Here is a 5,650-nt window from a genome sequence, read left to right as displayed (position 1 = left end):
TAACTATTAGTATGGCCTAGTGTGATATAGCATTGTGTAGCATAGAATGATATTAGTGTAGTGTGCTGTTGTAGGAATCTAGCACCATTTTTTTTTTTTTTTTTCTGAGACAGAGTCTTGCTCTGTCGCCCAGCCTGGAGTGTAGTGGTACAATCTTGGCTCACCACAACCTCCGCTTACCAGGTTCAAGCAATTATCCCACCTCAGTCTCCCATGTAGCTGGGATTACAGGTGCATGCCACTATACCTGGCTAATTTTTGTATTTTTAGTAGAAACGAGGTTCATCATGTTGGGCAAGCAGGTCTCAAACTCCTGACCTCAAGTGATTCTCTTGCCTCAGTCTCCCACAGTGCTGGAATTACAGGCGTGAGCCACCACACTCATCCCACCATTTTAAATCTATTCTTCTTTATTAACATTTGTTTTCATTTTTTAAAAACTATTATGAACACTGCTGAAATGAGCTCTTTTGGTGAATTTCTCCTGGTGTATGAGAATTTTATGCACCTAGCAATAGGCTTGCCTACATGTATCTCCAGCTTTAACAAATATTACCAAATTGTTCTCTAAAGAAATTGCATCAATTCATATAACTGTTTCTTGACTATTCCACCAAGTTTTCTGTGGCCTCAAATTTAAGAGCAGAAAACAGACATACAAGCCAAAGAAACAAAATAGCTTTGAAAACTCAATTATTGGTAGAAAGTACCAGACTGTTCTTTTTCCAATCTGGAGGCATTTCTTTCATGTGACCACCTGCCTTCAAATACAATCAGTGCATATTGGTTAAGCCCTGCCGACTAGGCATTTGCAAGTGGGGGGCTCAAAGTACACAGGCCAAGAGACTTGTCCTCTGAAGTTTAAAAACTAACTGGAAAGCTAGGACATAAACTATAGATAAAAGTTAATTATTAAATAACAATTTAACAGTAAGAGAGAAGAGATATCCCTGGGCAGTACTGATTCATCACTGAACGAGTTGAGCCTCCATTAATTCCATAGGAGTTCACAAGATGGGGAAGTCAAAGTTTCTGTGATTCTGATTTGCCACAGAATGGTTTCCTAGCAACCATTACTAGCTGAGAATCAGCTAACTCTGCTGTTTTGAACCAGACCTTTCTGTTAGAAAAATGAGTCAAATAAATGCCAGCTTAAGGTGGAATTTCACCACATAAAACTGTATTTGAAATAGATGACTTTTGAACAAAGATCTAAAGTAGTTTCCTTCACCAGAACTTAACAAAGGTGGATGTGTGGAAATGGAAGTGGCACCAGATTTAGGGACTTGGACACCTAATTTTTCTCTGGAGTCGGCGGGGGGCGGGGTGGGCAGTGGTGACTGAAGAGGCAAAAGACAGACTCAAGGAAAGTGTGGGGGTGGGAGGACAACAGAACCCCACATGGGAATTATGGAATTGAATAATTCCCTAGCCACACCTGGTCCAGGAAATTTTGGAGTTCTTACAGGTACAGGGTTGGGAAATTTGTCATTTGCACATTATTCCTGGAGACTTGCTTCGTCTCACCAGCTTCTACTTTGTCCCCAGAGACATTTCGACTTCTACTTTGTCTCCAAGAGACTGTGCATCATATGTTTCCTGGCACAGAAAACTCAGCCTTTGCCTGATCGTTTCTTTCTAGATCTCTCACCACTTCCTACCACCTCTGAGGATGACTGAGCGGAAGAGGAAAGACCTTGAGGCTATTGCAGGAAGCAGGCCCAGGGCGGGGCTTGTTTTGAGCTTTTCGAGTACCTTACCATGCACTTAAGTTGTTTTCGTTTTTTAGCTATTATGAACACGCTGAAATGAACTTTTTGGGTGAATTTCTCCTGGTGTATGAGAATTTTGTAGACCTTGCCATGGACTTGTGTATGCGCATCTCCAGCACCCAGTAGAACCAGACAGAGGAAGCACAATTCATCACTGACAGAAAGAGTTTCCAAAGCAAACTCTTCCAGCTCACACATGACAGAAAGGAATTTCTTGGCCCTTCAGATAGAAACGTAGATTCCCAAAGTTCTGGAGTTGAAAGACACTTTACAGTTCAAATACATAGAATCTAAAGCAACAGACAATTCTGCCTTGTGGTTTAATTATTACATATCTGTGCCCAGTGTCTCCTGGAGAGGAAACGGCCTCCTACCTTTCCCCTTTGTACAAAAACAATGATCAGATACTCTGAGGCATCGAAAAGGCATAGTTTAAGAAAAAAAACCTAGTCAATAAAATTGAGAATGAGATATAAGTTAAGAGATCCTAAAAAATTTTTTTTATTATTCTTAAAATCTCCTAAGGTTTTAAGTTTAGTTGAATTAAGATTAGAGTTTTGTTAATGATTGGTCACTTGAGCGCAATTTTCCAGTACCATAATTTGTATTACATATTGAATTTCATGGAAAGCCTTTAGATATCAATATTGTGCCAATACGAGAAATTTACTGACAAAGTTTTTGTTTGTTTGTTTGTTTTTGAGATGGAGTCTCACTGTGTCACCCAGACTGGAGTGCAATGGCACGGTCTCGGCTCACTGCAACTTCCGCCTCCCGGGTTCAAGTGATTCTCCAGGCTCAGCCTCCCGAGTAGCTGGGGCTACAGGCGCGTGCCACCATGCCCGGCTAATTTTTATGTTTTTAGTAGAGACGAGGTTTCACTATGTTGACCAGGCTGGTCTTGAATTTCTGACCTTGTGATCCACCTGCCTCGGCCTTCCAAAGTGCTGGAATTACAGGCTTGACAAATGTTTTGTTTCAAATGGTAGACTAAGCCATACAAGTGCATTTTAGGTGTTCCTTGACACTGTTTTTTTTTTTTTTTGATATATCAATTTTTATGAAAAGTGATTACTTTCTTTGAATGTAGTCATAAGAGTCCAGGCCCCATCAAAGTTGGTGGGTCTCCTGGTTTCTGTCACCTGAATTCAGCCTCTGTTCTAGTGGATACAGTGGTGTGTGGGGTCTGTCTCATACAAGCCTGCAAAGGTTTGTTCAATATTCAGGCATTTTGTGAACCAGAAAGAGTATTCAAAATTAAATGATATAAACTCACACTTCAATAAATTACATTTAAAACAAAGCTAATAAGTACTCAAAATTCATGACTTCCTAACGATTTGGCTATATTTTACTATTGTCTATGCTCTTGGGTTTTCTTTGTTACACCTGGTGAATCTGTCTGGAAATGCTACTATCTGTGTGCATCTCTTCCAACAGTCTGTTCGGTAACATTATGTTGATACTATGAAACCAGCTGTGGCAGGAGCATTTACACCACTAAAAATGGCAAACACTACAACTCAGGGCTTTTATGGGAGAGCCAGTTGTTAGACATTTACCAACATGCTCCTGGGGCTCATGTCACCTCTGAGGTGACACTGAATTGTGAATCCTGGCCAACATTCCTTCCGCCATCTGGCTCATGGGTTCCCAGTTCTAAGCAAAAGACAGTCAGAAAGAAGGTACTCTATAGTCGCTTCTTAAATTAAAAAAAATGAAACACCAAAAACCTCATAAAATCCATTTCATAACTGACTGTTAGGTATCATATTTTGTTTTGTGGGATTATTCTGAGGTTTCCACCTGAAACCTCTATTCCCGTGGCTAATGGAGACATCTCTATAAGGCTGATTTCATCCTTTTGAGTACTTCTTATTTATTTTTCATAGTGGGCCCAGCCGAATGGCTGTTCTGCCTTTTAGGGAGCTGCCTTCCGCAGCCGCTCTGATGCAACACCTTTCCCCACCCCTGGAGGACCAGAGAGCCAGAAGTACCTTTGGTTCACGCTGATTATTAGCAGCTTAGCATCTTGAGTGCTAAACATACTCCCCCCTGCTGGTTAAATCCCTTGTTTTTTCCTCTTGGTTGCACTAAGATAATCGCTAAGTATTCATCACACAAGGGCAGTGTGCTAGGTTCTGCTTTGTCAGGAAAACAGGAAGGTTTTTTTTCACTGATGCTCAGAGCCAATCCAGCATGATATGGATTTAATGAGACGCTGGAAAGAGCCCAGCAGACAGCCAGGTATATGATGAGAGACCTGTTCCCAGTCCACTGGAAGTCCAAAGCAGCCGACACTAAGGCCCATATGACAACTGGTATTCTTGGTACACTTTTGAAGATGCTGATATATTCTTTAAAAAAAAAAAAAACAGAGATGAAAAAATGTACTGTCACTAAGAGTTTGGGGTTAAGTTTCTTGAGGCAGAATAGATATGGATCCAGCCATCCATTCTTGATAACTAATCAAGCAGTACAAAAACCTAGGGTCAAGTCTGCTTTGGCTCTTTGAGACTCTCTTGCCTATGGACAGGGCTCTGGGGATAGCGGGTGTGGAAGGTGAAAGAGAATCCACCTGCTATTGGCTTGCTTCCTGCAGGGTGATGCTTGTCGTAGGGGATACCAAACAACAAGAGGTCATCTTCTATGAGGAGTTTATGACACTGATGAAAGTACCATTGAAACTTTAAAAAAGGCAACTATTGGCCACCATGCCATCCATGGTGATGGGGTGAAGACTCAGATTTCATACCTCCAGTACATTCTACTCCCTCTAGTTTCTAAACGAGGTATCTTAGAAAAGAAAAAGGTATAAAAGGAATCACTGATAGCAACTTAGCACTTCTAGGCCCTGACTACCCTCCCCAGCTTCATACTGAGTCAAACTTCCGTGTTTCTCAGAAGGGAAGAAGAAACTAGAGCAAAGCCACAGTCTCCTGCACAGCTCTGGGAACGTGCTACCCTTGACACTTGCTGTCCTATCCCGTTTTGGGGGGCACGGGGCTGCCCAACCTGTTTCTCTGCTGTTGTTTCAGAGACTCTGTAGTATGCATACTGGCTCCCCAAGAAAAGCTGAAGCAAAAGTGGTAATTTAGTGGGATATCATATTCCACGGGTTGAGTTTCATGCTGCGTTGGTCCCATAGATGCAATTAGTTACCCGAACAGCAGAAAGCTTGTTCTGTTGTTGGCAGGTACCTTGGCACATCACCCATGGAACAGATGGCTACTTGTTCCACAAATTAGATTTCCAGATGATTGCATAAAAGTGTGTCATCCAACCACTCCTTCCTTGCCCTTCCTGCCTCTCAGATGGATTGGAATGAGTCTAGGTAACTGCGCTGACCTTCTGCCAATTAGCCATTCCTCTGGGTGGGAGCACAGAGGAGACAGGGTCTGAGGGAGGCAGGGGAGTTCACTCTATGCAGACATTTAATTAATCTGCAACGTGCATATCATCTTGCCCTTTCCCTCCCACCCCCATCCCAACTTTCCCGAATGATCTATGTACTGACCTGAAGGCACCTGGTTTCCCTTTAATCAGCCTTGATGGCCAGGTTGGAAGGGTTTTCCCTGCTCCAGGTCTACTCTTCTGAGTCATAATGCTGGGATACAAAGAAGAATCCTGCCCCGTTGCTAAGGGGTCAAATAGGAGGTGACTTCTGTGGCAGAACTGCCCACCAGTCTCCTCCTGTCCCTGCCCTCTCTTCCCAGAGGACTTACATTTACTCTAATCAGACAAGGGGAGTCCTTTCATCATGTCCCCTTTCTATCCCAATCTCATTGACTAAAAAGGGACCAATTCTGACTGGCCAGAAGCCAATCAGATTCCCTGTCTTGGAAAATGAAGAGGAAGGAATCAGGCTGCTGAGTGGG

The sequence above is a fragment of the Papio anubis genome, chromosome 7 (assembly GCF_008728515.1).
Source record: "Papio anubis isolate 15944 chromosome 7, Panubis1.0, whole genome shotgun sequence".
NCBI classification, from domain to species: Eukaryota; Metazoa; Chordata; class Mammalia; order Primates; family Cercopithecidae; genus Papio; species Papio anubis.
The sequence above is the reverse complement of the archived record's forward strand: the minus strand, read 5'-3'. Positions refer to the sequence as shown.